The 25,101-nt window shown below is 40.3% G+C and overlaps 1 protein-coding gene and 1 pseudogene across 1 annotated transcript in view; one reads left to right on the plus strand and one right to left on the minus strand.

Annotated features, from left to right (window-relative positions):
• The window catches only part of iglon5 (IgLON family member 5), a 326,672-nt gene that overhangs the window by 72,855 nt on the left and 228,716 nt on the right, over positions 1-25,101 (plus strand). The window lies entirely within an intron of this gene.
• On the minus strand, positions 1,532-3,961 carry LOC136765013 (general transcription factor II-I repeat domain-containing protein 2B-like; annotated as a pseudogene).

Here is a 25,101-nt window from a genome sequence, read left to right on the forward strand (position 1 = left end):
TTGAAACTTGGTGCATACATTTATGTTATGACCTATATTCAGATTTGTTCAAGACATGTCAATCTGGCACATGGTTTGGCAGCCATATTGGATTGGTCAATAATATTCAATCATCTTCTTCTCTGAAATCATTAGGCGGACTGAAGTGAAATTTTGCAGACATGACCTTGGCTTGGTCCTCTATGAGATTTGTTAAAAACAAGCTGATTCATTAAATAACCTGTCTGCTATGACCAAATCAATTTATAATGTTTTGTTCATAAATTTCAAACGTCCATGGAATTAAAACATCATAAGAGAAACTCATCAAAATTGGTGTGTTGGTAGATATCTATAGCAGATAGTCCCACAAGAAATGTGGAGGTCATATGTCATATGGTGTGGTGCCAATATTAGATTAAGTGACAATTATAAGACAATATTCAAACCTCTTCTCCTTCCGAACTGCTAATGGGACAGATGTGAAACTTGATGCATGACTTCGTGTTATGACCTATATTCAGATTTGTAAATGTAAATTCATAAAAAAGATTTTTTAAACCAAATTTGTCTGTACTTTCACAAACTTCATCTAATCCACTTAAATAGTGCTCTATCAATCACAGACAATGCCACCACTTGTAGGGACTCAACTCAACCATCATGCCAAGCTTGCAAGGACTTCTAGTACAGACCACATACTCTGAAACTCAACCATCAAGCCAAGCATTCAGCAGGATTCGATTATAAGAACTTGGACACATGCAGGTGTTGACATATACAAGATACAAGAACATGTCTTAGCCTTGCCTTTACCCACTGCATCACTGGGGAACTTGCTATTAAGGCTTGGATTTATAAGAGTATATTTATGAAGTGATACATGTTATACATTCATGTGGACCTGAAAAAGAGAGGGAGCTGTACTACCAATATAAATTTAACTAGTATTAGTACTAGTAATCTTTTCAAATATTGAAAAAGTTAACAATGTAATATTGTCTATGTATTCATTGTAAGAATTAAAAAGTATGTTAAACATGATATATCCCTACAGATGTGTTTGGCTGCTTATAGCTTTATTAGTTTCAATATTCATGTACTAGCATTATCATATTGTATCAGTTCTGAAGAGATATCATGAAGACTGGGCCATTTGGTGTTGTGGTTAGATCACTGTGGTGTGTAAGACCTGGGTTTGAATCTCATCATGGCTGAAGTCTGTTAAATATGCCATATCCCTCCACATATCCATGGCCCCCTACTGGCCCCTTGCAGCTATATTTATTATTGTTTTTATTATTATTATTATTATTATTATTATTATTTTAATTAAATACAGAGACAGATGACAAGAAAAGACCACGTAGGTACTTTTTCAGTCAAAGGCGCTGAATGCTGACGCTGAAGTGTGTCCCATTGAGCGCTTTTAGCTTCACCCTACACCAGGGGTGGGCAATTATTTTCATAAGTGGGCCACTGTATGAATGTCAGTATGGCATCGCGGGCCACATATCTGTTTTGTCATGAATTATTATTATTATTATTATAATATTATTATTATTATTATTATTATTATTATTATTATTAATTATTATTATTATTCGTTTTAACATATTGTAGCGAAACAGAAGTCTTCCAAAACAAACTGGCATTTATTAACAGTTTAAAAGAGGTACATTGACTTTCCCCTTTTTCCTTCAGGTTCCAATAAACTGCACAAGTCAGACTTTCCCATTAACCAACTCCTACGCAACTCTCTAAGTGGCGCGTCACCACGCCCTTATATATCCTACTATCAGGTGACTCCCACCCTCCCAATCACCGCTCTCTGGCTGTACCACCCCGAGACGGGGGGAGCCACACAAACACATCCCTCCCTAGCGCAACACAATAACACCCCACATGTAACACACATTCACACTCATGCACACACACAGACAGATAGTCAGGGTCCCCGAACTGACCCACCCACCCTGCATAAACACTTACATCCTCCCCTCACCTTTGGGCTGCCATAATGGCACATACACACAGACACCCACCAGGATCGCTACAATATTTACACTGATATTTATGTTAGAACGTGTAAAATAGATCCAACTTAAAACTTGTACTCATTCGATGTGAAGAAGAGAGTCTATCTTGTACGTTAAGAAGGAAGGTGAAGTCAGATGTCATTTCCGATGTTGCAATGCGCAGCACTGCTGTAAGGTGGTTGTCACTAATGGAGGATCTGTTCTTTAATTTATTGAATTTCATCACCGAAAATGTCTGTTCGCATAAGTAGGTTGAACCAAACAGTACAAGCATCTTTTGAGTGTGGGCCCTGTTCTTTTGAAAGTTCTTTTCATTGAGAGATGCATAAAACCTCAGGAGTGGCGCAGATTTGAAATGTTCTGACTGCAAGTCAATAAGCTGAAACTGGAGATCAATAGGAGCGTTGTCCACACTGAATTTGAAAGGGGATGAAATCAAAGCCATGTCATTTTCTAACATTTTAAAATCAATGAACCAGTGTGAAAATTCAGTGTACAAAGGGAGTAGTAGAGATGCATATATTTTCTGGTTCACATCAGATATTGTAATCTGTTGCAATGTTGGGAGGTGTGTGAAGTTCTTGCGTTCAATTTGACGGGAAAAAAGTAGCAACTTTGCCATGAAGGCTTTGACAAGGGAGTACATGTCATAAGCAAAAAGCCCCACTCCTTGTAGTTTACAATTCTTTCAGGAGACCCATGACATCATCGGCAAACACAAAATCAGTCTGCCAGTCTACGCCAGGCAGTTGAGGGAAGTCTGCATCTTTTCCTTTTATTCGCAAAAACAATCGGTCTCTGATTTCAGGTTCCACACTCTTTTCAGCACCTTCCCCAAACTGAGCCATAGGACATTTGTTTGATAGGGAATATCCGTGTGTTCTGCCTCCGACTCCTCCGATAGAGAGTCAAATTGCCTGTGGTTTAATGCTCTTGCTCAAATAAAGTTCACTAGTTGTGTAAAACTGTCTCCACAACATGGCTACATTTTAGAATACATTTGCAGAGAACCGTGTGGTGAATAATGCAATGCAGAACAATTATTTTCTGCTCTGGGTTAGTTTCTGTCACTTGGTCTTGTATCCCTTTTAATAAGCTGACATTTTTGGCTGTCAAGTTTGGACACCCATCAGTGGTCACACCAGCCACTTTCTGCCAACTCATTAACTTTGTCCAATAAATCCTTGCCTATAGTTGTTTCTCATTGACTGCACTGATGCAAGTTCTTCAATCAATGTAAAATCTGTAGTAATGCCTCGTATGAAAATCAACAGCTGGGCAACATCACAGTTCTCGTCAAGGAGCAGAGAAAAATAATACAAATTGTTTACTCTACCTTTCAACTGTTCCAAGTTCTCAGAGATTTCTTCAACACGTCGCATCACAGTACGCCTTGACAGTGAAAGTTTTTCAAAAAGCGCTTTCTTATTGCTTTCAATATTGCAGCAAATTCAACCAAACATTCCTTGATGAATTCTCCCTCTGAGAATGGCTTCCTGTTTTTTGCGATTTTGTGAGCAACTACATAGCTTGTTCTGGTAATTCCATCTTGAGCTGAATAAAGTCTTGTGAAAAAGCTTTGTTCCTTTTGCATTCGTGAAACCATCCCATGCAATTGTCTGCCTTTCTCTTCCAAAGACATGTTCATTGCAGTAATAAACAAAATGTTCATTGCAGTAATAAACAAAATAACCCAAATATCAAATGTAAACAATGCCACATGTCTCGTTTTTCTCCCATGGACACTATCGGGTATCTATATATATTTTAGTACAACACTAAACACAATGGAACACAAAAAATACATTGGATAACAACAGTTTAAATATTACACATCAATATTTATCATAATCATTATTGGATGGTTTGTAAATGTAAAGTTTATTAATGGATTGTATCAGACTATTTACAATAGGTCTTACCTTTGGGATACAGGAAAAGGAACTAAAGAATAATAGCAGATACCATCAGTTCCCTTTCCTGTTTTTTTCCAACTATGTACAATAAGGAGAGCTCCCCCTGGAGGTTAACCCTATATTACATTAATTAACCTGAATGACTTCAATACCAGTCCTCCAGGCTACAATATCATATGCTTTCACATGATCTACAGCTGCAGTTGCATGTTCAAAAAACTATAATGAATTAATAAGACATGATCTGCCTAGTATAACCCATATTGACTATCACCAAGAATATGGTTTTCATATTTTGTTTCCAAAATGTTACAAGTAACACAGGTGAGACTGATTGGTTTGTAATTCTTGGCTCTGATTTGTCCCCTTTTTTTGTGGATAGGTATGCCATTTGCAATTTTCCAGTCAGTTGGCACATCCCCTGTTCTAAGTGTCATTTGGAATATTTTAGTTAGTGGTTTATACATAATTTCCCTCATTTGGAAATTGGAAATATTGAAATATACCATCTGACTCAGGTGATTTGTTAGGTTTTTTTTTATTCTGCTAATCCCTTTAGTACCTCCTCTTAATTTATCCTGATCTCTCTTAGGGTTGGACTGGACTGATTGTTAACTTTGTGGCATGTTATCTGTTTTTTCTTTTGTAAACACCTCTGTAAAATAGTCTTGTTAGTTTTCTAAGATACTTCAATTTTTATCCTTTAGCTTTTTCACTTCCTCCTTTATTGACCTCTTACTGTTATAGTATTGAAAAAGCTCTTTGCATTAGGTCTTCAATTTGCTTACCTGAGCCTCTAGTAGTATATTATTTAAATATAGCCATCCATTTTTGAGTTAATCTGTATCCAATGTGCCCCAGTCTACCTTCAATAGTTATACTCTTTATTTTGTTTTGTTATTCGGGGGAAGGGATCAGGACCATAGTATGGTCTGTGTCATCAACATTCTGTTTCTTTATAGCTACATGAGGGACTTTCTCCAGTGAATGAGGTAGTTCCTCTGTCTGTCCAGAATCAGTGAAGATCACTTAAAAAGTGTCTGCAGTCTATAGAGGGATCAGGTAGCAACAAAGCAAATACAAAAAAATAGAGAATATGAAGATAAATTCTAACCTATATAAGGGTGTCAAGTTAAAGGATATTTGCTTAAAAAAATGTGCATTACATACTTATCAGAGTTCCTTATGTGTTTGTTTTAAATCATTATGTAGTTTGATTGTGAATGAAATTAAAAAATAGACCTGCTGGAATTTTTGCAACCAAGCTCTTAATTGCGCAATTAAACCATATATTACATTGTTATATACTGCTCAAAAAAATAAGGGAACACTCACATCATCACAGTATAACACCAAGTCAATTAAACTTCAGGGATATCAGTCTGTCCAGTTTGTGAATCAGTGTTACCTGTTTCAGTGGAATTGAAAGTGACAACAGGTGCACTAGAAGGCAACAGCAAGGCACCCCCAAAAAGGTAATGGTTTTGCAGGTGGTGGCCACAGACAATTGCTCTCTCCTTTTTCTTCCTGACTGATTCTTCTCTAGTTTTGCGTTTTGCTAGTGTCCTTGCCACTACTGGTAGCATGAGGCAGTACCTGCAGCCCATTCAGGTTGCACAGGTAGTCCAGCTCCTCCAGGATGGCACATCCATATGTGCCGTCGCAAGAAGGTTTGCTGTGTCTCAAGAGCATGGAGGAGATACCAAGAGATGGGCCATTACATGAGGAGAGCTGGACAGGGCCGTAGAAGGGCATCAACCCAGCAGCAGGACCGGTATCTGCTCCTTTGTGCGAGGAGGAACAGGAGGAGCACTGCCAGAGCCCTACAAAATGACCTCCAGTGGGCTACTGGTGTGCATGTTTCTGACCAAACTATCAGAAACAGACTCCATGAGGGTGTCATGAGGGCCTGACGTGCTCTAGTGGGACCTGTGCTCACAACCCAGCACCATGCAGCTCGATTGGCATTCGCCAGAGAACTCCAGAATTGGCAGGTCCACCATTGGCGCCCTGTTCTCTTCACAGATGAGAGCAGATTCACACTGAGGACATGTGACAAACGTGAAAGAGTCTGGAGACGCCGTGGTGAACATTATGCTGCCTGCAACATCATCCAGCATGACCGTCATCAGGAGCATGCCCAGACATTGTTGGGAATGCATATACAGGCACGTGGGGGCCATACACACTACTGAGTCACAATATGAGTTGCCGTGATCAAATTCACGCAAGTTGGAACAGCCTGTGATTTCAATTGTTTACTTTGATTTTCGGTTTGAGTCCAGCCCTCAATCGGTTGGTGATTTTGGTTTCCATTGACCGTTGTTACATCATTTTGTTCTCAACGAATTACACAATGCACAGTCAAGATTTTGATCTTTAATATATTTCATTCATCGAGATCTGATGTGTGATTTAAGTGTTCCCTTAATTTTTTTGAGCAGTGCATTAATTATGAGCTCCATTGGCAAAAAACTCTGCAGGGCAGTGGGTATTCCAGGACTGGTTTGGGAATCCCTGCTTTAAACCATGCAAAAGTCATTGTGCTGTCACCCAGAGAAGCAATGCTATGCCTGTGCCTGGGGCTCTATAGGTGAGATCTCTAGGGGAAACTGCAACACAGGTGCAGGGGAGTATGGTGCACAAAGGTGATTTATTATAAACATAGAGACAAACCCCAGTGTACAGGTCCCTCTCTAAAGGGTTAGTTAACAAAACACAAACAAGCCAGAGTCCAAAGTTTGAGGTCAGGGTCAAGTTCAATACCCAGAGTTATTTGTCCCTGTCCTTGTCCTTGTCAAAGTTAGACTTTGAGTAGTTTTTTGTATGTCTCTTTGTTTTGCTTCCCCGGCTCAATGTACATTAGATAAGCATACCTTTAAATGTCCAGTTAAGATTCTATACCTAAGCTCTACCTATTGCAATAAGAAAGCAATTAGCTTGGTGTGTGTTGTGCATTTGAACAATATCCTGCCCTACCAAACTTAAATAGATAATCAATGTTCTAATATTTATATAGATTTAGGTCAAATGTATTAAAATCAATAAAAAAATATAGGTTTTTAAATGTTTGGGTGACAGCCCTAGTCCGGAAAGAGCTTCTCAGTTTCTTAAAGGAATTTCATTGTTCCAGTGTCTTTTGAAGGATTTAATACTTTAAGGTTTGTCCTTCATATTATCTTAAAATACGTGATGCTTTTTCACTTAATATGACACTGTGCCTTAACTTTATGTGCCTTTTTTTATATACAAGTTATAATATTTGAAATGCAGACTGAAGGTTTGTATCAAACTGTAAGATGTGCTTTTCTAGAAACAATTACAAAGTTTACCTTAGTGTCTATGGGTATTAGGTGAAATGCTCCAACAATGAACTTACTTGTCAATTCTCTGTAATGGTTCAGTGTGGACTATGAACATGCAAGCAGCAAAAAAAATATCAATAGCAATGGCAATTAATTAATCTTTTAATGGTCACCTTTAAACTTTCACATTTTCGATTCTGTCTTCTTTCCGTTATGCTTGAATGTGGTTAGAGGTGATTATGTTCTAATCTGATCTGACTCTTTTCAATGTGGCATTTTAAACTTCAGCCTGGCAGGTTGACCTGGCTTTCCATTCTTCATTATTAACACTTCAAAAACCTTGACTGTGCTTTCACAAGCATACTGGAGGAGTATTTTCTAAATGGGATAGAGAATCTAATACAGAAAAAAAATTATAATAGGCAAGCATCTGACTACAAATTGCCTCGACCTTACAGAAAAAGAAGCAATGGGAAATGCCAGTTAAAGGCATGCTTCCCCATGTTTGGTACAAGTAGAATACCTGTAATTTCCATAGGTTACATCTTTAAAGGTAACATTAAACATTTAAGCATTGAGATGTCTTAGGATACAAATGCTCTCATGGGATGTTTTGTTCAGAGGAAAGTTGTATTTGTGTGCCATGCTGCTTGCATGTTCATAGTCATTGCTTTGCAAGACACTTTTCCTTTATGACAGGATTTCCAAAGTCTGGGGCCGGGTTAAATCAAAACATTGACCCACCGGCAAATACAAGACTACATAACTGTGTTTTTTTTTCCCAACCTGAGCTTGTGATCTCTTAGTCAAATTAATCTTAATCATGTATGAAGTGCTGGGTTTCAGAACTACATTAATTTTGGTGTTTCAATGACTAGAATTTAACCACTTGAGCTCATAGAAATTACTTGGGGTGTGTTTGACACAATACAATTACTGCCATGGCCTCTGCATCATTAATTGTCCATATGTTAAGTGTTATTTAGTTTAGGAAACAGACTGACCATAATTCTGTTTGCTCAATACTTGTATCTATATCTATATATCTATATCTATATATACAGTGAGGGAAAAAATATTTGATCCCCTGCTGATTTTGTACATTTGCCCACTGACAAAGAAATGATCAGTCTATAATTTTAATGGTAGGTGTATTTTAACAGTGAGAGACAGAATAACAACAAAAAAATCCAGAAAAACACATTTCAAAAAAGTTATACATTGATTTGTCAATGAGGGAAATAAGTATTTGATCCCCTATCAATCAGCAAGATTTCTGGCTCCCAGGTGTCTTTTATACAGGTAACGAGCTGAGATTAGGAGCACTCTCTTAAAGGGAGTGCTCCTAATCTCAGCTCGTTACCTGTATAAAAGACACCTGTCCACAGAAGCAATCAATCAATCAGATTCCAAACTCTCCACCATGGCCAAGACCAAAGAGCTGTCCAAGGATATCAGGGACAAGATTGTAGACCTACACCAGGCTGGAATGGGCTACAAGACCATCGCCAAGCAGCTTGGTGAGAAGGTGACAACAGTTTGTGCGATTATTCGCAAATGGAAGAAACACAAAATAACTGTCAGTCTCCCTTGATCTGGGGCTCCATGCAAGATCTCACCTCGTGGAGTTTCAATGATCATGAGAATGGTTGAGGAATCAGCCCAGAACTACACGGGAGGATCTTGTTAATGATCTCAAGGCAGCTGGGACCATAGTCACCAAGAAAACAATTGGTAACACACTACGCCGTGAAGGACAGAAATCCTGCAGCGCCCGCAAGGTCCCCCTGCTCAAGAAAGCACATGTACAGGCCTGTCTGAAGTTTACCAACATCTGAATGATTCAGAGGAGAACTGGGTGAAAGTGTTGTGGTCAGATGAGACCAAAATCAAGCTCTTTGGCATCAACTCAACTTGCCGTGTTTGGAGGAGGAGGAATGACCCCAAGAACACCATCCCCACCGTCAAACATGGAGGTGGAAACAATATGCTTTGGGGGTGTTTTTCTGCTAAGGGGACAGGACAACTGCACCGCATCAAAGGGACGATGGACGGGGCCATGTACCGTCAAATCTTGGGTGAGAACCTCCTTCCCTCAGCCAGGGCATTGAAAATGGGTCGTGGATGGGTATTCCAGCATGACAATGACCCAAAACACACAGCCAAGGCAACAAAGGAGTGGCTCAAGAAGAAGCACATTAAGGTCTTGGATTGGCCTAGCCAGTCTCCAGACCTTAATCCCATAGAAAATCTGTGGAGGGAGCTGAAGGTTCGAGTTGCCAAACGTCAGCCTCGAAACCTTAATGACTTGGAGAGGATCTGCAATGAGGAGTGGGACAAAATCCCTCCTGAGATGTGTGCAAACCTGGTGGCCAACTACAAGAAACGTCTGACCTCTGTGATTGCCAACAAGGGTTTTGCCACCAAGTACTAAGTCGAAGGGGTCAAATACTTATTTCCCTCATTAACATGCAAATCAATGTATAACTTTTTTGAAATGCATTTTTCTGGATTTTTTTGTTGTTATTCTGTCTCTCACTGTTAAAATACACCTACCATTAAAATTATAGACTGATCATTTCTTTGTCAGTGGGCAAACATACAAAATCAGCAGGGGATCAAATACTTTTTTCCCCCACTGTATATACGTCTTGGCAATCACATGCATAACGCAAAGTAATTCTGCAACCACTGATTAAGAGCAGAATTTTTTTTTCTAAATAAATCAGTTAAAGATTAAATGATTCTAACAAAGTCAGAATTTGGCTGGAATAAAAACTTAGATCCTACAGTTTTTATTTCAACCAAATTCTGTATTTGTTAGAATAAGCACTGTGATTAGACTTCCCTGCCCCATGACATCATGGGTCATTCTATTCCATGTTTCTTAAGGTCACATGTTATATTATATTACGTCCTATTATATTTTGTTACGTCCGCTCTTTTATGATTTTAACCTCAACGACTGGTTTAATGTATCGTTTGTGTTTGTATCCTTAATCTTATAGACTTTTTTGCTATTGTTACCAGGCATGTAAGAATCCTGACGATGAGAAGATTAAACAAATTCAGTAGTCAAACCTACAATTACATTTCTCATTTTAAATACAGTGCAATGTCTAATTTATCACCTTCAAACATTATTTAATCTTACTGTATATCTGAGACTTGTTTGAAGATGCATATTTCTGACAATGGAATTTATGTCAATGTTTTTATTCTGTTATTTTGAGATCTTTACAGAAAGTTTAATGTATGTTAGGAATAATTGTATGTGCAATTATACCTTAAATAATTTGTCTCAGCCTTCCCAGGCTGCTCTCTTGCCTAGAGTGGTGTAATAAGCTGCTTTGTAGACATCAGAACTACTCAGTGTCTTACCATATTCTGAGGTTTTCTTAAAACGATAGGTGGCGAATGTAACCCCGGTTATCTGAAAAAGGAAGCACTGCCCAAGGGGGAGGAGTTTTGGCGCACTTCCATAGGAACCCGATTGAAAACGTACTCTATCAAAGCTGCCATTGGCCCCTGCGCTCATCACTCAGAACAGGTCCCTTCCCACTTCCTGTTCTATAAAACGTGATGTCAGCGCAGGGTCATCTTCTTTTGTCGGGAGCTAGTACTCTGTGCGACCGTGCGACTGTGCAACCCAAGGGGGAGGGGTTACTGTATAACAAAATCATTGCAAGGGAGGAGGCAGCGAGCTGATAAGGGAGCCTGCCCCAAGGTGCACCGCTAGGAGACCTTGGCAATACAACTCCAGACAATATCAGGGGGTCCCGTAGGGCTGCACCTGAGCCGCCCAAGAGCAAGGACCGCAGTCACGCTCTACTGGGAATTGTCTACTATCAGCATATACAAAGCGGGGCTACAGAGGTTAACTTTCACGCCCTCTGTTCACAATAGCAAGGCCGGCTGCTCTACTAGTGCAGCTAGGAGGGAGGGCATATCTACTTGCACAATATCTGGCGCTGGCAATCAAGCAACTTGTGCGGCCTCCGCGCATATCATGGCAGTGGACCCCTGATCCAATAGGAACGGGGCCACAGACCCACTGAAAGGCACAACATAATTCGCAGCTGGCTAGTCAACAGAATTCCCGGGCTGAACAACAATATACAATATACATATTGCTTGATAGCAAGACCTTCATGCTGCTGACGTGCAGCACAGGGGCATCCTACTCAACTGAATAGTATAGAGTGGAAGCGCTCCACTGTGCTGACAACTTAGATTTCGTACAAACAAACTATATACACCATGGAACACAGGAACGAACTCATGTGACACCCATGGGACACAGGAGCAGTCGACGCCTGCTAATTAGACCGGCTAACGCAGGGCAACATGAGCTCTACTGTTTTGACAAATTAACTATATACACAGCGGAACACGAGCCTGCTGATGTGCTTACCACTGAGGGCAGCAGCAGCAGACTCTTGCTCTATGGCACACAGCCAAGAGCGGGCCACAGACCTGCTGACCAAGGAACTATGTACACAGTGAGGCAGCGAAACTCGAGCACCAACAGCTGGGAACAGCAGCAGTGAGCTCCATTGTACACCTTCCCAGAATGGAGCCACACTCTTGCTGTTTAACACACATTATATATACAGAGCGGGGTACAGGCCAGACGCATACACCACCGCCACAAAATGCATAATGAACAAACTTTATACAGGGCGGCCTCATAAGGCAACATACCTGGAGGCCGCATAACAGACCCTGGGAAAACATCGACAGGGCTGTCATCAAGTCCAGGAGTAGCTTGCTTGGGTGCTCGACTGGAAGGCATAGTCCGGTGGAAGGGAAGACACGGTTCAGATAGCTCCATCAGGATGCACTTAACAAGGGCAGACTGGGAGAGGAAAAGCAGAAGCCAGAGCCCGTAGGCTACTGGGGCTCGACTGCAGCCAACACCGGGTTCCCGATGGAAGGGACCGGTCCCGTCACGTCCAACCTGTAGAACCGGGCAAATGTAAGCCGCGAGGCCCAAGCTGCAGCCGCACAAATGTCTGCCATGGGGGCACCTTAATGGGCCCATGATGTGGCAATGCCTTGAGTCGAGTGGGCCACCAGGTGTTCAGGTACCATTGGACTCGTAGGCCATGGTAATGGTGTCCACAATCCAATGCGAGAGGCACTGCTTTGAAAGCGCATGGCCCTGTGTCCGTGCTCCAGGAGAGGGGAGACCAGCGCGGCTATGGTGGAGTTTACCGGGGGGAAGAAAATGTTGTATAGCGCATACAAAAGGGGTAGAGATTAAACAAAATACAAAGAATATGTTGAACTGCAAAGAGATCTTAAGAAAGGGATCAGGAATACAAAGAGGGAAATTGAAAGAAACATAGCTCTTGGAGCTAAAGCTAATGCTACGTTACTGTGCTATAGTTCAACCCTGATACCCAGAAGAACAGGGTCTGATAAGAACCAGTTTTCACCAGCAATTTGGGCTTGATACATCATACAAGCCCCCCTTATGTTAAACAGTACGTATGCCTTAATTGTTCTCTGGTTTGATCATATATGGGTCTTCCTGACCAGTTGGGACAGACATGTGGGCCCTGGTATCTGGTCTGCATAAAAGTGCCTGTGCTTTGTAACTTCTCTAAGACTGTTCTTGTGTTCCACTAAGGAAAGAAAACCAAGGGAAACTACCAGTAGGAAATTCCTGAAATGTTTGTACCTCAATGCCAAGAGTATAAAGAACAAGATGTTAGACCTAGAATGTTGTAGGAGTGACAGAAACATGGAAAATTATGGGGATTAATACAAGTTGAAAGCATACACACAGTTTAGGAGGGACAGGCAAAATCAAAGAGGTGGTGGGGTAGCATTATATGTCAAAAATTACATTAAGATGGTTGAGATGGTAAATGACTGCTTTCTAACTCAATTTGTCAGGGAACTAACCAGGGAGAGCGCAAGACGAAAAACATGAGACACTTCTTCACACAGAGAGTCATCACAATCTGGAACAAACTCCCCAGCGATGTGGTTGAAGCTGACAATTTGGGAACATTCAAAAATAGACTGGATAGGATCCTTAGTTACTAATGGACACCAAACGAGCATGATGGGCCGAATGGCCTCCTCTCATTTGTAAACTCTTATGTTCTTAAATGCAACAACAAATTAAATGTTGATGTTAAAATAGCATTAAAGCTATAAAGTCTTTAAGTTACAGGCTCATTGGCAGTAAAAAAAGGAAAAAATTTGGATGAGAAAATTGAACACACAAATCATGAAACTCCACCCGCTCCAACTTAAGACAGCTTGATGCACACTAGGTGCGTTCATAGCACATAGACTTTAACAAGATTCTTAGAAGAGTATTGGTTAAATTGGTCAAAGTCTGCACAGAATAACAAGTCTGCGTGTCAAACGAATCCACTGACCTACCGCTGTTCAAACATGCACAATTAACATGGAGCCAACAGTGTTGGGGATGTTACTGATAAAATGTAATATTTTCCATTTGCAACACAACTCCTGTGCTGCCGTTTTCATCAATTTAAGAGGGTTTCTTCACCTGTTATAGAAGATCTTTGACTGACATGACACTCATCCACTATCAAACAATAGATTCAAACAAAAGAAAAAATTGGTTCACCAATCCCGTTGTAAGAAAATCCTCACAAATCCAATCAGGGATTGGCCACTCCTCCCCTTAGATATTACGATATTGGATTTACCCAAGCAATGATTGAAGTGATGATGTGTGCCCAGTTAATAACAGTGTGTAATTCTCAACATGTAACGGGCAGAAGAGGAGAAAAAAAAAAAAAAAAAAAAAAAAAAATATATATATATATATATATATATATATATATATATATATATATATATATATATATAACCCTAACCCTAACACTCACCTAAAGGATTGTTAGGAACACCATACTAATACTGTGTTTGACCCCCTTTCGCCTTCAGAACTGCCTTAATTCTACGTGGCATTGATTCAACAAGGTGCTGAAAGCATTCTTTAGAAATGTTGGCCCATATTGATAGGATAGCATCTTGCAGTTGATGGAGATTTGTGGGATGCACATCCAGGGCACGAAGCTCCCGTTCCACCACATCCCAAAGATGCTCTATTGGGTTGAGATCTGGTGACTGTGGGGGCCAGTTTAGTACAGTGAACTCATTGTCATGTTCTAGAAACCAATTTGAAATGATTCGACCTTTGTGACATGGTGCATTATCCTGCTGGAAGTAGCCATCAGAGGATGGGTACATGGTGGTCATAAAGGGATGGACATGGTCAGAAACAATGCTCAGGTAGGCCGTGGCATTTAAACGATGCCCAATTGGCACTAAGGGGCCTAAAGTGTGCCAAGAAAACATCCCCCACACCATTACACCACCACCACCAGCCTGCACAGTGGTAACAAGGCATGATGGATCCATGTTCTCATTCTGTTTACGCCAAATTCTGACTCTACCATCTGAATGTCTCAACAGAAATCGAGACTCATCAGACCAGGCAACATTTTTCCAGTCTTCAACTGTCCAATTTTGGTGAGCTTGTGCAAATTGTAGCCTCTTTTTCCTATTTGTAGTGGAGATGAGTGGTACCCGGTGGGGTCTTCTGCTGTTGTAGCCCATCCGCCTCAAGGTTGTACATGTTGTGGCTTCACAAATGCTTTGCTGCATACCTAGGTTGTAACGAGTGGTTATTTCAGTCAAAGTTGCTCTTCTATCAGCTTGAATCAGTCGGCCCATTCTCCTCTGACCTCTAGCATGAACAAGGCATTTTCGCCCACAGGACTGCCGCATACTGGATGTTTTTCCCTTTTCACACCATTCTTTGTAAACCCTAGAAATGGTTGTGCGTGAAAATCCCAGTAACTGAGCAGATTGTGAAATACTCCGACCGGCCCGTCTGGCACCAACAACCATGCCACGCTCAAAATTGCTTAAATCACCTTTCTTTCCCATTCAGACATTCAGTTTGGAGTTCAGGAGATTGTCTTGACCAGGACCACACCCCTTAATTCATTGAAGCAACTGACATGTGATTGGTTGGTTAGATAATTGCATTAATGAGAAATTGAACAGGTGTTCCTAATAATCCTTTAGGTGAGTGTATGTGAAGTTTTCATAGTGTCATTCAAGATGCAGAATGCAATTCCCAATTTTGGCCACATGATGGAGGTAGAGGTCTACATAAGGACTGTTATGTTGTGGCTGACATAAGAAAGTTTACAAATGAGAGGAGGCCATTCGACCCATCGTGCTTGATTCGTGTTCATTTACATCTAAGTGATCCAAGGATCCTATCCAGTCTATTTTTAAATGTTCCCAAACTTTTATTCCAGATTGTGACTACTCTCTGTGTAAAGATGTGTCTCCTGTTTTCCGTTTTGAATGCCTTGAAGCCCAATTTCCATTTGTGTCCCCGGGTGCGTGTGTCCCTGCTGATCTGGAAAAGCTCCTCTGGTTTGATGTGGTCGATGCCTTTCATGATTTTGAAGACTTGGATCAAGTCCCCACGTAATCTCCTCTGTTCCAGGATGAAAAGGTTCAGTTCCCTCAGTCTCTCCAAGTAGGACTTGCCCTTCAGACCTGGAATAAGTCTAGTTGCTCTCCTCTGAACTGCCTCTAAAGCAGCGATATCCTTCTTGAAGTGTGGTGCCCAGAACTGTACACAGTATTCCAGATGAGGTCTAGCGCATTGTACAGTGTTAACATTACTTCCCTTGTTTTAAATTCTACACTTTTGACAATATACCGTAGCATTCTGTTTGCCTTTTTTATTGCTTCCCCACATTGCTTGGATGGAGAAAGTGAGGAGTCCACATAGACTCCTAGGTCTTTCTCATGCGTTACTTCATCTAGATCTGTACCTCCCATAGTGTAATTATAGTGGACATTTTTGTTACCTGCATGTATTACCTTGCACTTGTCCACATTGAATTTCATTTGCCAGGTGTCAGCCCACAACTGAATATTATCTAAGTCCCTCTGAATAGCCTGTGCTGCCAAGATTGTATCTGCTGAGCCACCTATTTTAGTATCATCTGCAAATTTGACAAGTTTGCTAACTATCCCAGAGTCCAGATCATTAATATAGATTAGAAAAAGCAAAGGCCCTAGTACTGATCCCTGTGGAACTCCACTAACAACCTCACTCCAGTTAGAAGCAACTCCTCTAATCGACACCCTCTGCTTCCTATACATCAACCAGTTCATAATCCATCTACTTACATTACCCTGAATTCCTACAGCTTCCAATTTGAGGATCAGTCTTTGGTGTGGAACCTTATCAAAAGCTTTTTGGAAATCTAAGTATATCATATCATATGCTTTCACATGATCTACAGCTGCAGTTGCATCTTCAAATAATTCTAATAAATTTGTAAGACATGATTTGCCTCATCTAAATCCATGTTGATTATCTCCAAGAATGTTTTTTTATTAAGATGCTCCTCTAAATTCCTGGCTCAGTTTTGTCCCCTTTCTTGTGGATTGGTATGACATTTGCTGTCTTCCAGTCAGTGGGCACATCCCCTGTTCTAAGTGTCATTTGGAATAATTGTGTTAGCGGCCTATAAATAATTTCCCTCATTTCTTTAAGTACTGTTGGAAATATCCCATCTGGCCCAGGTGATTTGTTTGTTTTTAATTCTGCTAGTCCCTTTAGTACCTCTTCCTCATTTATCCTGATCTCTCTTTGGGTTTGACTGGACTGATTGTCAACCTGTGGTATGTCATCTGTTTTTTCTTTTGTAAAAACCTCTGTGAAATACTCATTTAGAATATTTGCCACATCTTGTTCGTTTTCCAAGATACTTCAAGTTTTGCCCTTTATCTGTTTCACTTCCTCCTTTATTGACCGCTTGCTGTTGTAATATTGAAAAAATATGCTCTTTGCATTGGTTTTAGCTCCAAGAGCTATGTTTCTTTCTATTTCCCTCTTTGCTTTCCTGATCCCTGTCTTAAGATCTCTTTGCAGCTCAACATATTCTATGTATTTTGTTTCGTCACCATCCCTTTTGTATGCGCTATACAACATTTTCTTTCTCTTGATATTTTTTTGCATACCTCTATTAAACCATTTTGGCCAGTGTTTTTTGGTCCTCAATTTGCTAAGTTTTGGTACAAATTGCTCCTGAGCCTCAAGGAGTATATTCTTAAAATATACCCATCCATTTTCAACTGACTGTATCCAATGTGCTCCAGTCTACCTCTTCTATGTGCCGTCTCATACCTTCAAGGTTTGCTTTTCTAAAATTGTAGACCATTGTTTTAGACTTGGACCTTGTTTTTTGAAAGAATGCCTCAAAGCTAACCATACTGTGATCACAATTTGCCATTGGTTCTCTAACTACTGTCCCCCTGATTCTATCTTGGTCATTTGAAAAGATCAAGTCAATACATGCGCTCTCTCTGGTTGGTTCCCTTACAAATTGAGTTAGAAAGCAGTCATTTACCATCTCAACCATTTCTATTTCTGCTTCTGTAGTCCCCACTGGGCATTCCCAGTCTAAGTTTGGGAAATTGAAATCCCCCATTATAACAGCCGCATCCTTGCTACATGCAGTCCTGATTACACTGTACAATGCAACATCTTTCTGAATATCTGAATTTGGTGGCCTGTAACACACTCCTACTGCTAATCCTCCAGATCTCTTGTTCAAAAGTTTCACCCACAAAGATTCTGTTCTGTTACTGGGATCTAATACAAGTTCTTCTGCCTCAATGTCATTTTTCACATATAATGCTACCCCACCCCCTCTTCGATTTTGCCTGTCTCTCCTAAACTGTGTGTATCCTTCCAACTTGTATTCATCCCCATCATTTTCTGTAAGCCATGTTTCTGTCACTCCTACAACATCATAGTCACACGCCAGTACTGTGGCTTCCAAGTCTAGCATCTTGTTCCTTATACTCCTGGCATTGAGGTACAAACATTTCAGGACTTTCCTATTAACAGTTTCCCTTGGTTTTCTTTCCTTAGTGGAACATCTCCCTTTGTCAGAGCTCCCTGCCCCCCTGCTTCCTAGTTTAAATGATTCTCAATTTCACTGCACATATGCTCTCCCAATGTATTAGCCCCCCTTCTGTTTAGATGTAGACCGTCCAGTTTGTACAGGTCCCATCTATCCCAGAAGAAAGACCAATGCTCCATAAACCTAAACCCCTCTTCCTTACACCAAGCTTTTCAGAGAAAACTACCGTGGAGGTTCTGCTCTTTAGTTTTGTTCCTAACTCTTTAAATTTGTCTTGCAGAACCTCTCTCCTACCTTTTCCTATGTCATTGGTTCCAATGTGGACCATGACCAGTGGATTCCCCCCGGCTTTGGCCAGTAGCCCGTCTACTAGTTTAGGGAGATCTGCAACCTGAGCACCAGGCAGGCAAGATACCATGCAGGTCTCCTTGTCACTAGAACACACTGTGTGATCTACACCTCTAAGAATTGAGTCTCCTACTATAACTACCTCCTTCTTCTGGGGGGGAGTGGATACCATGGTGCTCTGGTGCTCAACTGCCCCCCCATCACCCTCTGAGCTGTCACTGTCCAACTCGGTGTCCAGCAGTTGGAACCTGTTGGGCAATTCAAGCTCTTGGGGTGTCTCTAGGGGTTGTGCATGCCCTTTTCTGCGGTTACGACCTACTATAACCCAGCAGTTCTCTACGCTGTCCTGCTCTAAGGTCTCAACTCTCCTAGGTTTTGGCATGCACACCATCTCTCTCATGGGCTGATTGACCAATTCTTCTATATCCCTAATACAGCGCAGATCGACAAGCTGAGCCTCAAGATCACGAACCTTGATCTCTAGGATTTCAACCTGCCGACAACGTTCACAAATGAAGCCTTCTTGGATGAGTTCATCCAGGAAGGCAATCATTCTGCAAACCTGACACTGTAGTGGCAACATGCTTCTAAATGTTACTTTTTTTTTTTGTATACGTCTCTTGGTTCCAGCTGCTAGTCAACTGCCTAACTTTTGTCAGCGAGAAACAGCACAGCTCTTTCTCAACAGCTGCTTTATGTAGCTTTTGTCTACCTACCCCCAATTCACACCTAACTGTCCCCACCTGGCTCCTCCTGCAACAGAATTCCTGCTAGTCCTAGACAAAATCTCCCTTCTCCAACCCGTTTACTTTCACCAACTCAGCAGCTGAACTGAATTGACTTCAATTTAGGCAAACTACAGACAATGCTAACGTCAATTAAGGCAAACTTAAAACAAAATGAGCAATGCTAAGACTGGTCTGAAACTAGTCAAACAACAAGATGGCTACCTCATGGCTACAACATGTGAAACTGTCATTTTGGTTGGTGTACAGCAGCAAGATTTTGTGTCCTATCAACTTGGCTTCATCAACTTTGACAGATCTTTCTTCTAGTTTAATCACTTACAATTTACGTACATTAGGCTATAGTTCTGAATATATTTGCTGTCATAAGTAACATATAGTAACACAATTTGCTGAGTTTCTGAATTTTGCTTATATGTTTTTCTGGGGTCAATTTCATGCTTTTATAAATATGTGTATTTTGCATTCGTGCACAGTCATTTTCTTGTGGCTGCCATGTTGTTGCACACAGTCACTTGCCTCTTGCAGACGTGATAGATAGCAGTGTCTATGTAAGACATGCAAAGTTTCAGGGCACTGGGCTTTAGAGTTCCAGAGTACTAGCTGTTTTCATTTTCGCACACAGGCACATGTTAAATCCCACATTGTGGCTTAACCGTGTACCTCACAAACTTAATTATCAGGTTTTATGCTCAATGCACAGACATCGACATAGGTGCTGAATTTCATGTGTGTACTACATTCCAGTGTGCAGGAAATGTGTAACTTGTCTGAATCGGCGCGTACGTTTTTTTTCATTGGCCCACAACACCCATGTTTTTCACTGGGGCAACTCACCTTTGACAACCTTGGTAGTACTCTGTACTAGTGTCATGCATACCAATTTGTGGCACAGTGGGTATAAGTGGCATGGAGTAGAAGGCACCAAAGCTTGAATCAGAAAACGCAGCCTGGTGGACAAAGCGTGAGACCGAGCAACTTCTGATGAACAAGCGTAATAGTAGGCCATAAGGTATGCATGTGTATGAAGTGGCATATGCATGTGTCCATTGGACTTCGTGCATGGAAGCCTAATATTAATAAAAGTCCTAACCAAAACAATAGGCTTACAGCACTTCGTGCATGGAAGCCTAATAATGCAGCAGCACCACTCAGACTGTTTGGTAATTAAAAGAACAGCTTCCGGGTATTGAGAAAAGAAACCCATGCCCCATGCTGTCGTCAGACATACAGAGCTAAACTGTAAGGTGGGCGTTATTATGAAACCCAGGCTGTATTTGAAACCACATACTACGCATACTACACATACTACATACCAACATTTAAACATTACTGAAATTTTGGTATGTAGTACGTATAGTATGGGTAGAATACAACCCCAGTCCTGCTCCGGGTAAGCCACTCCCACACACAATTCTAAAGGTTGGCATTGGTCGTTGGACTAACTGTCAATCATTGTTTATACAGCCAATCACTTTTCAGGACATTCTTGTCAATGCTTTTTTTAACACAGCCAATCACTTGCAGAAGACACATGTCAGTCTTTTAATGCGGCCAATAGCCTTCTTAATTTATAACAGTAAGGCGGGATTGAAAAACTTTTTTTTTCGAGGTTCATGTAGTTTAATACAGACAACAGTGACCATAAGCCTTTGCCAAGTTTTCTGCTTTTTTATTTCCTGGTAGGGGTTAGACATGTCACTTTTCATTTCTGCGTTGATACATATTGAAAGGGTATCTCAATTAAGTGCTGTTAGTTTTGCAAATGGTTATAATGAAGCTAGTAAATTTAAATATGTATTTGATTTTACAGTGTTGTCGAGTGCACAGCGATCTCTTGTGCTTCCACTTGATTTGTATTTACTGTTTTAATTGTTACACATTTTAATTGTTTATAGCAGACTACTTAGCATGTTACTTTGTTTTCTATTATTGCTGAGCCTGTGTAATGACATTGCCAATTAATAACACGTGTGTGGTAGACAATATCGTCCAGCCGGATTAATTTGCAGTTTTCTGCACTACTGACCAGAGAACTAAGTTAACGGTTTAAGTTTATTGGTTTGGTACACATTTAAAACATGTATTACCAGAATATGGAGATTAGTCACATTGTTTTGCAGGGCAAAAGGAAGGAATTTAGCAGGTAATATAACGAGTAATATAACGCACTACATTTTGAATTAAATAATATGTAATATTCATATTATTACTTTTTTCTCAAGAAACAAATAACGACTAATATTTATCATGTGCGATCCCATGGTCTTTGATTTGGTCACGGAAGTGATTTGTCTTTGATTTGTTGATCTAGAGTTGAATTTTAATTAGTTTTTCCCTTTTGTATAATTAGTGTAGTGCTACATTTAGTCTTTGTTTTTGAATAAATTTGACAATTTATATCTTTGGAATTGGTGTCTGCGTCCAATTATTATGGAAATTGAGTTCTACAAGATTCCAGGATTCGTGATAAGGTGATACTATAAATTCACTTCTTTAATTGAAATTTATAAGTGTACCTTACGCTACACTGCCATCTGCTGATTGGATATTATTCACCTTTTGTTTACTACTGTATAAAATGTAAAACTCGGAAGAGATCTGTAAGAAAGCAGTTTGAACATGAGTTTGCCCTGTTCTTCTTCCGGACCAGCCTGAATAAAATACTTATTTTCACACAAATTGTTAAACAAAAATGGTTATAAACACACTGACTACAATACCGGTTAGTAAGACGAAGGTGAGTCTCTCATTAGTATTGTTAGTCAGACATTAAATGACTACGCAGGTTACTATTTATATCAGGTAACTTCTCGTTATATATATATCAGTCTCATTTACGTTTAGGTGCCGAGAAAGATCCTATCATTACTTGTTACCACAATTTCCCTTAACTGATTATTATCCAATGATTAAGGATAGGCAGGGCCACCTATAATCTGGTGTCTATTAACTTGTGTCAATTTCAGACTAAACAGTTAAACAGGAATGAGAAGATATTTCTCGGCGTTGACAGATTTTATTTTTAAAATTATCAACAAAACAGTTTAATGCAACACACATTTATATTTAAGAAAACTAAATGATATTACACATTCTAGAGTTATGAATCACAAATTAACATTTCTAATTGATTTCTAAAATGTCATGTATCACAAACTCCAAACTGTTAAACTTATCTGAACTTTGTCGCAGAGAGGCCTCTCTGTCTTCGGGCTCAGATAACAGCACACGGCACGAGGTCCGTGTGGTTTGGAACAAAGGCAGTCCGGTTCGGCTTTGTCCAAGAACTTCCACTCAGTCGATGCACCTGGAAGTTGGGGTTTCGCGAATGTAGAGTCTTTTCCAAACAGATTTTCCACTGGTTTGCAGGCTCCAAGGTTGTGCACAAAATCTTCTTGGCAAGCAGGGTTTCCACCGTAGTTACTTGAAGACAAAGTCTTTGAGGAAAGCAGGGCCCTGTTCGTTCCAAGGGTCAAGTTTCTTAAGACTCAAATAGCTATTTAAATGACTGAACACTTTCGTATACAGTCGAATTGTCCAGCTGTAAAACTCCACTGATTAGGTGGGCACAGGCTGCGCAGTCTATAAAGTTCTTTATTTAATAAAGTCCTTTAAAAGAATTCTTTGTACGGCTCAATCTCCTTCTCCCTGTTTAACTCTTCTATTGCCGGCAAAGACTTAGTTGGTTTCTGGTTCTGGCAACAGAGCTACAGGTTGAGCTGTGGCAGCGAGTTTCTGGTTCAGGTGAGAGAGAGAGAGAGAGAGAGAGAGAGAGAGAGACCGTGCGCTGTTCTTTATACGCTTTATCAGATCAGAGGTGATTGGTTCTTGAGTTTTTGAGATTGGATTTCGGTTTCAGCCCCCAGTGTCCTATTGGAGGGGGGCTTGATTTATGACTGATGTCAATCCATGCCATCTTTTGGAAATGCCGGTTGGCCCGGGTTCGTAGCTCTGTGTCTGGATTTCGGCTCTCGTCCATTTCAAAGAGTTTTTATTACCTACAGGCCCCCTTCCCCAGACATTTCACAGCAGGATTCCAAACTATTTGGCTTATTCTCGGTGCCATCCTCCCAGACTGTCACTTTGATGTAAACCAATCCCACGCTTTAAGGAAATCTGATAACTTTGGGGGGAGAGGTCTTCTTTGGATCAGTGCTTCAGCTCAGAGCTAAAATGCTCTTATCAAAATAACCCATCATAACGCTACAGCAGTGTCCCAGATGTGCACGTTGATTGGCTCAGCTCAGAGAGACAGACAGACAGAACTATATCACAACATTTTACATATTCCATTCAAATAAATATATATACATATTCATATACATTTGAATATTTATGCAGAGCTGATATGTCATTTATTGTATTTAAATTTGACAAGACCGCAGGTCTTTCAACAGGGGTCGTCAATAGGCAGACTGTGGGCCAAATCTGGACCCCCAGATGCTTTTGAATGGACCGTGAGAATAATTTTAATTAATGTTAATGTATTGTTATGTAGGTTTGTTGCACTCAGTGATTGTTATTGTGTGGAACCTAGTAACCCTTCCTGGTTATTAGACAATAGGATGTTACATATTTGCTGTAATATGGGATGACCTATATAGAGCTAGTGTTCCTCTGTTAGTTAGTTGGTTGCTCACAGTTTCCCAGTTTGGACGTCTCTATATGTTTTCTGGACTGGGGCAAGAACGTCAGTTTTTACTAGAGAAAAAAATATTTTCCTGATTTCTATAAATAAACAGCTAAACTGCAGATTGTTTATCGTGTGGATATATTTCAACCTCACCTCCAAAATATACAATTGCATTGATGCGACCAGTGGTGTATTTGGTAGGGGGGGGCAGTGCCATAGCTTGCATTCACCTAGAAACTCCTACATCAGCGGCAGAAACAGCTTATTTCCAACGAAGATGCATATTTCTAGCAGGTTCACAAATCAAAAATTGTGCATCCTCACCCATTTAATTACAGATCTCCACCGAAATAGATATATTTCATTGACAAGCACCAGAAACAGCATCTAGTTTGCCTGCATAATGTAGGTTGATGTGTGATTTTTCACTGGATGTGTCGCATAGTGATGTGTGGTTGTGAAGCAAATATATGTCAAAATCTGCCTGATTTCATGGAGTTCATGGAGATTTTCAGCTAAGTTTTTTGACTCCGAAATGACTCAGAATCATGCATTTCAGGTCTCCAATTTTCAAAATTGACCGTGAAGTCCTCATTCCTCTTCCTCTCATTTGCAACATTAATTTTGTACAGTGGACAGTGATAAAAGGGAAATGGTAAAGACTTTATTATAATAATACACAACATGCTTGAATGTTTCTGTTATCTCTATGCCTACATTAATCTACAAAACATTGACAAAAGTTGTCTGAAAGTGTTTTAATAGTAATATTTACATTTACTTAACATTTTATTTTTGTACTTTGTCAAATCAATGTACTAAATATATAGGCAACGGGGTATATTACTAATTCACAGAATTGTGTGTGTTGGAAAGGGGCATTTGAAGGTGTGATTTCCCCCCCTCTCTGGAGTGTGGACCTTGACCAAGAAATTTGGACCCCAAATTATTGACTACCCCTGCCCAGCCTATGTGAAAAATACTTTTTTGAACACTGTAAAAAGTGTATTGGAATGTGCTAACTTCTGCATTGTGTAATTCACTATTATATTGTAACAATACAAGTTTTTTGTTTGCCATATCATTGTGGGAGTTGTGGGAGAGGATGCAGGGTTAACCACAAACAGGAACTTTATTGCACACAGGCAGTCTTCAGGCTGGAGCGACCCTCTTT

This window comes from Amia ocellicauda, chromosome 12 (genome assembly GCF_036373705.1).
Source record: "Amia ocellicauda isolate fAmiCal2 chromosome 12, fAmiCal2.hap1, whole genome shotgun sequence".
NCBI classification, from domain to species: Eukaryota; Metazoa; Chordata; class Actinopteri; order Amiiformes; family Amiidae; genus Amia; species Amia ocellicauda.